Source organism: Rhipicephalus sanguineus, chromosome 11 (assembly GCF_013339695.2).
Source record: "Rhipicephalus sanguineus isolate Rsan-2018 chromosome 11, BIME_Rsan_1.4, whole genome shotgun sequence".
Lineage (NCBI taxonomy): Eukaryota > Metazoa > Arthropoda > Arachnida > Ixodida > Ixodidae > Rhipicephalus > Rhipicephalus sanguineus.
This window is the reverse complement of record NC_051186.1, coordinates 70,986,941-70,997,083: the sequence shown is the minus strand read 5'-3', so window position 1 is coordinate 70,997,083 and position 10,143 is coordinate 70,986,941.

Sequence of the window (10,143 nt, the reverse complement as noted above, 5' to 3'; positions counted from 1 at the left end):
ATAACTTAAATAGTAATAGTGTGTGAGCACAAAGGCGTCAATTTTACGCCAAACATAATTAAAAGCTGCCCGGCAATGTTATCGTGCGTGAGCCTTCTGCGGGAACCACGAGAAACAAGCTGCACTAGTGTAGGGGAGACGTAAACATCCCCCGAAACAACGTTCGCGAATTCTCAATGAAACGCTTGTCTCACAAAGGCGGGTATCAGTCGTGGGAACAAATTTTTCGCGCCGTATTCTGTGAAGCCACAAAGCCCGTCGATTGGCATCCTTTTTCTCGCTGGGAATAGCTAAGAGGGCTTTGCCCGTTTCCCGCCGGGCCTGCACCCAAAAGCGCAGCACCCAGCCCTGCTTTGATGCCTCGACAGGCTTGCGATGAAGTATCAAAACGACACGGGATGTCGTAATGTTCCTGCACGCTTTTCTGGGGCTATAAAAACAATCGCCCTTCAAAGCGCCGTGCGTCGCCGGCCGGGAGACGCTAGCGAGGCGAGCGAGCTGGACCATTTGTGTGGCGAAGCCGCCGAAAGGGCGCGGCGGCGAAGAGAAAACGAACGCGCTACTTTTCTCGTTCCAGTGACTTTAGCTCGGCTAGGCCAGTGTAGCTAAAGCTACAAAAAATTACGGTAAACCATGCTGCGAGCGGATTTGCGTTGCGGCTTAGCATATTTGGAATTCCAGCAAGCGCTGCTTGCGCTGGCAACTCTGCTCAACGAAACGCGGATGGCTGCTGTATCCAGGGTGACAGCGGCACTTTCGTTCAGTGCTGTGGTGAAGTTTCTAGATTGCGACGTTAAATGACGGTGATTCGTCGAAGGCGAAAGGATGCTTGCTGCGGATCACATTATATTCACCAGTATGGTGGACTTCAGAGAGGAAGCAGCGGAAAGAGCAGCGCTTTGCGCAAATGCATCGACTCTGTTCCTCTGTTCAGCGAGCACCCTCGGATTCTTTTTGAATTTTCTTTAACAAAAAAATTCGGCAGATCCCACGCACTGTGGGAATCGATGTAATGCGAAGCAGCCAGCAAAGAGCTGCATACATCGCCTTGTTTGTCTTTGAGCCAAATGAAATCATTGATGTCATGGCATCTAGTCCACCATATATCGCATGTTTGCCATGCACGCATGCATGCACAATCTAGTGTACACCATGCCAATGAAACGCATATTCTGGCATATAAATGCATGACCCGTCGTTTATGTTCATCACGCACTCGTGTCATGCCATACCAATTTTGGTATATATCACGTTAACAAAACGGCCGGAAGCGCACCATGACAGTGGCATGTAAATCATACCGTACAGGTTGTTTCATACTTAGAGGAAATCTCGGAGCGCCTGCCATCGCGATGCGACTAGCGCTGCAATCGCGTGCCGTCAGCAGCTCGCGCGTGCGCAGACGCTTCAAGGGTGTAGAGTTGTACATCTGCGCACGCGCGAGCTGCTGACGGCGCGTGGTTGCAGCGCTGGCCGCATCACGATTCCACGCGCTCCGAGATTTCCCCTAAGTGTGAAACAGCCTGTACATGACATGCATAACATGATTCGCATGTTAAGACCTCTCATTTATGTTCGTCATACAGTCACATCGCGCAATACCAATTTTGGTGTATATCAAAGGAGCAAAATGACCGCGAATGCACCATGAGCGTGGCATGTAAGTCATGACATACATGGCATGCATATCATAGTTTTCATGTTACCACCTGTTATCCATCTTCTTCATACAGTCACATCGCGCAATACCAATTTTGGTGCATATCAATCTAGCGAAACGGCCACGAGTGCGCCATGAGCATGGCATGTAAATCATGACGTACATTTCATGCATGTCATGATTATCATGCTACCACCTTTCATTTACGTTCGTCATACAGTGGCGTCGCGCGATACCAATTTTGGTGTATATCAATCTAGCGAAACGGCCGCGAGTGCGCCATGAGCGTGGCATGTAAATCATGTCATACATGACATGTATATCATGATTTTCATGTTACCACGTGTCAGTTATATTCGTCATACAGAAATGTCTCGTCATACCAGTTTTCGTATGTATCCCTTCATTTAGCGGCCGCGAGCGCCCCGAGACTATGCCATGTAAATCATGCTGCACATGACATGCGCGTCATGACTTGCATGTTAGGACCTGTCATTATGTTCGTCATGAACTCATGTCACGCTGCACCAATTTTGGTATATATGAAATTAACGGAACGGCCGCAAGAGCCCAAAGGCCGTGGAATGTAAATCATGCTGTTCATGGCATGCGTGTCATGATATGACCTGTCATTTATGTTCGTGATAAGGCCATGTTATGACACACCAATTTTGGTATACATCCGATTAACGGAACGGCCAGGGAGCCCAAATGCCCTGGAGTGTAAATGCGTGTCATGTTTTTCATGATATGACCTGTCATTTATGTTCGTAATAAGGCCATGTTATGACACACCAATTTTGGTATACATCTGATTAACGAAACGGCCAGGAGAGCACAAAGTCGTGGGCGGCTAGATAGATAGATAGATAGATAGATAGATAGATAGATAGATAGATAGATAGATAGATAGATAGATAGATAGATAGATAGATAGATAGATAGATAGATAGATAGATAGATAGATAGATAGATAGATAGATAGATAGATAGATAGATAGATAGATAGATAGATAGATAGATAGATAGATAGATAGATAGATAGATAGATAGATAGATAGATAGATAGATAGATAGATAGATAGATAGATAGATAGATAGATAGATAGATAGATAGATACGCTCAAAGTCGCAGAAGTTCGCTAAGAAATGCTTCGCATTTAAAAGAGCCTTTCAGGTGAGCCGGCGGTTAAAGAAGGCAAGTGTTCGAACGTAATAGGTGCCTGAATGATCTCAAGCCATCGCGAAGCTTATCAAACCTTGTGGTGTGGTCTGCGCCGAGCCTTGCTAACATTTTTTGCGGGTGAAACTCGAAAAAATTAAACATTAAGCAATAAACGCGCTGGGAAATATTGTCACACGCACTCCTTTCTTTCTATTTCTTTATGTTACCGGCCCATTACACGTGTAACTACTGCCTTGCGCAAAACGCGCCCGAATGACTGGGAACCTTCCAGATTCCTTTAGAAGATTCCGATGAGATTACACGCTCAACGCGAACATTGCGTTTATTTCGGAACTTGCACGGCCATTAGTGATAACACTGGAATCTTCGATGGCAGATAGATAAATGCCGACGCGCTTTACCGCTTGCCAGATTACTCGACGGCTGACGGCTGTTCTCGCTACCATCTGTTCTCGCCGCCGTGTATCGCTTGTATTTTCAGTATTCATTTGCCGGTCACAAGTTCACCCAAATAAAGAATTCTATATTTCCCAGTCGAGCTGCAGCCTTCTTCACCGTCTCAACCACGTGCTCTCTGGTGGAGCTGCTGGTTCGTTCATGTTCCCGACGCTCACGAAAAGCCGGGAACCAAGCCCAAAGCGTGAAGATGAAGACACCAAAACGCTCTTGCAGCAACGATCTATTCGCAGTCTGGAAGGTTAGCAGCCGCAGTACGGACCCCTACCCGATAAGACAGCCACAGCGACAAGGCCACCATGACGCCTACCACGATGACGTCTGTTGTGTACCCGGCTACAGTCGTGATCCGGCAGCCCAGGCATCCCCCGACTTTGCGTGGATCATCTTTCGAATACCCGGAATCCTGATTTGAAACATACGACCGTGTCGCCGCCTTTAACAACTGGAACACCGAAGACAATCTGCGTCACGTCTACTTCTACCTGGGAGATGCGATAAGGACTTGGTTCGAGAATAGGGAGCCCTCACTTCATACCTCGGAGCACTTCCGCAGCGCATTCCTGCACACGTTCACAAGCGTCACCCGCAAGCAAAGAGCCGCTTCTTTGCTAGAGACGTGGGTCCAGCTACTAAACAAAACGTCACAACCTTCACGGAAGAAATGATCCCACTTTTCCGCCAGGCCGGCCCTGTCATGCCTGAAAAGAAAAATTTCGCCTGCTTATGCGGGAACTCTTCGCAGGACTAGTCCGCAACCAGTTCAAGACGGTCATCGAATCCCTCCCCGAGGCTACAACTATTGAGAAGACACATGTGATGCGGACGAAACAATACAGCCGCTCTCCGCTGTCTGCAGCATATCCCGAAGTGCACTCGCTGGCCACCGAAGACTTGCGCGAGAAGCAGCCGTGCGTAAAGAGCTGCGCAAAATGTCTCCTGAATCGCAAGACCACGTCCATTCCACAGCCGATATCGTTCGCGAGGAGATTCAGCAGCCACTGCGAGTTCCTGAGCTGAACTGAGCTGAGCTCAGCCAGCTTTCATGACGTATGCTGCTGCGCTCTGCCGTCAGACGCCTCCTCCGCGCCCTCGTCAAGACATCGCAACGCAGCAGTTCCGCCGTCAGACACCACCACCGCCCTACCGCGCGCCAGACAGAGAGCGCTACGTCCCAGAAAGACGGACGTTTGGCGCGCCCCTGACAATCGTCTACTCTGCTACCACTGCGGAGAAGCCGGCCACACCTGCCACCGCTGCAGTACCGACAGATGGGGCTGCGTGGTTTTACCATGAACGCACCGCGTCCACAGCAGGGTTAACGACCGTGCAACATCGATGCCTATCTCGCAGGAGCACAGTGGACGCCCCTACGACCTTCGCGTTTGCCGTCGCCAGGCCACTACGTCTCACCGCAATGCCCGCAATACAGCGTCCCCACCCAGGGTTGTTCCTCCAGCCCATATCCGGGAAACGAAAAGCAGCAACCGATGGAGGTGCCGTTGCTGTTCTTTGCAATACCGAAATCCTCCACCACCGACGAGGAGGCCGCGACGCCCAACACTGTTGTGATATCACAACATTGTTGTCATTTCGAAGGTTAAATCGGAGGTTAAAAAGCTGTGCGAAAAGCTTAGTCTCACTGAAGTCGCTAACGTCATAGCGAACAGTGAAAAATATTTTCTCGAAGCATTCTTCAGTGCGAACAAACATAAATCAGAAAAACCATTTCGGTTGTAATCGTTTCAGAAAATGGCACGCGGCAAGAGTGCGTTGCGTTGTTTTTGCAAAGCAAGCTTGGCCTTTTAACAGCAGATGATCCGTCCCTTACAGAAATTTCAGAGGAACTTCTTGATGTTTTCCATCCACGTTCTAATCAAACCATTGCGCGTTTTCCATTGATGTAAAAGATCTGCATTATGCGCTGCTTCACGAATCGCTTCTTTGTTGTGTTGAAGAATGTATTGACAAGTGTGGTAGTATAGTGTTTCAGAACAGTGCCAGTGTGCCGTCTGGTAGTATTTAGAACTTTCATTCGTTTGTTCGAGAGCCACTTTTATCCATTGGGACGGGAAATCGTACCTTCAAAAGGAGGAAATATGCATCGGATCATGCATTGCTTCAATTTTAAGTTACTTATATTTAGCCAAATTTGACATAACCGTTTCCGGTGACCTAAGTGACAAGAAAGTCATGCGCATTTTTAGATTTGTTGACGACTTCCTAATTTTTTTTTTTATTGTGATCATAAGTCCTCTGATTGCTCGCTCTTGACACCCTCAATTTCTCCCGAGAACAGTTTAAACCCCACTCTCTAACGCACGAGTTACCAACTACCAATACTCTCAAATTTTTAGGCATAGCTTTCACTTTTCACCAAGACCGCACCTGCTGGGCATACCAGCCTAGGAGCAACAAACCTCTGCTTCCGTACCATTCAGCTCATAAAAAAAAACTCGTAAGAAGAGGCATTGTTACTTTGTACATCCGCGTGCCCACATTTACTGGGCGCTAGTTCTAATGAGCAAGCAGAGCGTCCCTCGAATGCCGGCTACCCCTCTCACATACAGGTTTTAGTTGCGGAAACGCTGGTCAAGAAGCTTCAAGCTTCGCAACGAGTTCTTCCACACGTGGAGTCAGTAAGGCCTCAGAAGCTTTTCATACTTTCGCATATGCATGGGGTTTCCCACAACTTAAAAAAGGTCGGAGAGCAGGCCAATGTGAAGGTGGTTTTTTCTGCCCCGAAAAAAATGTCCTACATGCGCAATATGAATGTTTCAACAACCGCAACACGAGGTTGTTCAAAGAGGCTCAGAAATCCGTTCGTCACGTGTGCGGCAAATAAACTCCATCAGATACCTCCTTCGTGTGGTATGCAGTACCTAGGACAAACAGGCTGCCGTATTTTAATCCCTTCCCCCTCGGTGTAGGGTAGCAAACCGGACGCGCGTCTGGTTGACCCCCCTGCCTTTCATTCCTTTCCTTCCTCCTCGTGTATCAAAGACAGGATCCGGGAACAGTCTTGTAACGTAAAGAAGGGCCGCGATGGTTTTTTTGGTCTTGCACTGCAGCACGTCTGGCTGCATGCCGCTTTCACATGACAACGTCATCATTGGAAAAAACAGAAATTAACTAGAGAAAGTATCGAGGCAGAGGGGATTTGTAGAATAGGGTCTTCAGCAGTCCCTCCATCGGGCTGTGTCAAAAAAAATTAGCTTTCCTCAGATTGTGAGATGTTCGCGCATGGCAGTTGTGTGCTTCTGGGTAGATGCTTCTTTTTCGCATTTGGAGAGTGTACATCTGTACGCTCTCCGAAAATAAACTTTGTTCAAAATTAGCACTCGTCCTTGTCCCCTCTCTTGCCCTGCGTCAAAATTTTATGCTACGTGAATAAGTACAAGACGTGCGATGCCGTCCTTCCGCGCGTGACCCTCGCGTGCTGTACAAGAAATGACGCAGATGACGCCATAGAAGCTGGTCTACTGCATTGCGTAAAATGAGCGCGAATGACTGGGAACCTTCCAGATTATTTCAGACCTTCCGATGAGATTACGCGCACAACGCGAACATTATAGCTTATTCTGGAACTTACGCGGCCACGCTGCTATCTTTGATGGCACATGTGTAAATGCCGTCGCGCTTTGCCGCTTGCGAGATTACTCGACGCCCGCCGACTGCTCTCGCCGCTATCAGTGCGCAGCGTACGTGTATCGCTTGTATACTGAGTTTTCATTTTCCGAGCACAAGTTCGTCCATATAAAGAGCTCCGTAATTCCCAGTCGTGCTGCAGCCTTCTTCCCCGTCACAGCCACTTGAAATATAGTCGTATTCTCGACAAATTTCCCGCCTCACCTTGCTCGTCTGAATGACATTCGACTTGCCTAGCTTCTGCTGGCCTACAGCTCAATCTCTAAAAGTGCCGTTTTGCATTTTATATTTTTTTTATTGAACACTTCCAACTGTTAGTAACAACGAAATCATATACAGCGATAATGGCTGTGTGGATGGCGCCTTATTTATATCCATGGCTTTATCCGTAGATGAAACAACTTAGATGATTCTGCCGACATGCGCAGCTAAGGAGGCCAAGTCAGATCTCTAGTCGGAAGCATGCACGATGATCTCATGACGTTTTGAACAGCGGAGCTGCTTAAGTTTTTCGTTGCACCGGGTAGTGCGAACAGAACTTATCATCATCATAAACCGCCACGCGCCTTCATCCTCTTCATCTTCTACTTCGCTCCCGTAACCCGTGCGGCGATTTGTCCAGCGTGGAACGCACTATGATGAGAGAGTCTGTTACGTGACTAAATACCTGTAACATCACGTAACTGGTCACGTGAGTAAAATCACGTAACAATTAGTGACGTGACAAAAATCACGTAACATCTAGCCACGTGACTAAAATCACGTGACGTCTTGTCGCGGGAACGAAATCGCGTAACATTAAGTAACACCTAGTCACCTGACTAAAATCGCGTAGAATCACGCTCGAAGGACGCAGTGGCGCGCTCTATCTCGACAGGCATCAGGACACGGCTCGTAAACTTGCTGTGCTAACAACGCTTACCTCACGCTTAGAGAACTAAGAGCACAAAAACCGCTTAGGTCCCTGGAGCGGCCGTACGCCCTTAAAGGGGCCCTGCAACACTTTTTGAGCAGGGTCAATAAGCGCTGCCAATCGGTAGTCGAGGCTCCCGAGAACATGCGAGCCAAATATTATAGCGAAGCGAGCGGCCTGGAATTTACAACAAATTCATAAAGTCAGCTGAAAATCGCTCCCTCTTCTCTCGACAAATGATGTATTAGTCCACAATATATGACGCGGTTGTCGGCAGTTCCACCATTGGTTGATGTTATAATCACGATAACACCCTCATTATTACCTTAGTTGTTAATTTTGAGTTCAATAAGTAGATAATATGTATGTTTATATTGTGTTATGCCGTTAAAACACCGAACAAACATTAATATAAGCACTTCCGGTCTCACCGACAGCTCGTCTGCTCGTAGTTGCGTGGTTGCGTTTTCTTCACCATGTGCAGTGCCGAAATCGTGAATATTTCTGTGCTTTTGACCATCGCCGGTTGCCGTTGAGAGTGGCAGCCGTTCGAGTGTTGCCTCGTCAGCTGGAAACTGCATCGTCCGCACGTTCTCACGACCGACCGAGGCAGCGGTGCAGCATTTCTCCGATAACAATGCTGGCGCCGGCTAACTTAGGATACCTGTGTTTGCTGTATGGCGAGAGTCCCGTTCGCTGTCTGTTCAGTATGTCATCGAGCCGTACCTCGGCGTATCCTCCCCGTAGTCTCAGGTTCCCGAGAAACCGCGACACAGCAACCAAGCAGACTTGCATTTTCACGGTAGCTGCAGACAGCCGCGGGATGGGTCCGCGCCGGCCCGATGCCCCACGATCCTTTCTTCTAGTCTTTAGTTCTTTGTTGTCAGCCCGCACTCGCTGTGCGCCCGCATTCGAAGAGCAAACAGCATCGAAGTACCGCCACTGGGAGAAGGGTGCACGCAGCTTTGCCGTGTTGAATACGATTCAAGCGCGAGCAGTGCGACGAGGCGGTGTATCGGAGTGTGGGTCGAAACCCATCTCAGCTGTCATTCGTTCCAAACGTGCACGCAAGTTTGCGTCCATGGTTGGCAGAGCAATGAAAACACTACGGCAGTTCGAGGTGCACACCCAACATTACCAAACCGACTCGCAGTTTTCAAGCACGCGCGATACACGGTGCCATGGGCTCCGCCGCTCGACGACGACCGCGCGAGCCGACCGGAAGTGGCGCCACAGACCACGTGGGTGCGCCGAGACGCCAGAGAGAAAAAAATGAAGAAAAAAATGCCGCCGGCGCTGACGTCGCCTCCTCGCACCTCCGCCCTCCCTCCGCCCTCCGCCGCGCGCAGCATTCCGCGCGCTCGCTGCGTTGAGTTGAGGGAGAAAGCTGCGGAATGTGATCTCTATAATTTGGTAACACCACTTAGACTTGACGGATTCGAAAAATTTTTGCGGCATATGACTCGTGAAGAGTCATACGTCAATAATGAGACTATTCCAATATAACTAAGAAAGGTGTTGCAGTGCCCCTTTAAATCAGCGTTTTGTTGAGTTACACGAGATCGCATCCAAAAGAGTTATCTGCTAGCTTTACTTCGTATAACATTTCACTTTGTTTCCATCGAATTCATTGTTTCGCTCTAAAGCGAGCAAACCAAGACTTCTCGGCGCTTCAGTGGGCTATTGCAATCGCCTCGGCCGTTAGACTACGTCGGGATCGGCGTCTGCAGACCGGCTCCATGCAGAAGGTCTGGAAACCAGTAGATAATATCTGACGCCGACTATGGGACCACCTACGCAAAAACTTAGGCTCCTAGGGCAGGGACCACGTGCGAAGATGCCTATTTAGTTCTTCGCAACTTTATTCTTCGCCACGGTAGTTCCCGAGGACTACTGAGAGTTGCCAACCCTTTGTCAGCTTGCTTGCCCAACAAGCAACACTTTTGGACTATTGAGAGGCCGCGCCTTCATGTCAGAGGCAATAGAAACCCTCCTTGTTGAATTCGATATCATTCACCGCAAATTGACCACGAACCATCCACAAACAAACGGTTTGCGAGAGTGGTTCAAGCGCACACTGGGCGGCATGTCGACGATGTATACCTCCTGTGACCACACCCGCTGAGACACTGTGGTGCTCCCCTTTCTTACGCTCGCATACAATTCGCATACGAAGTCAGCCACAATTAAGGGACGTGAGCTAAACCTGTCCCGGTCTGGTGTGGCGGCCTGCCCCACGTGTCCAAAGGCAAATAAACTTGCCCGGTTCTTAGCTCGAGA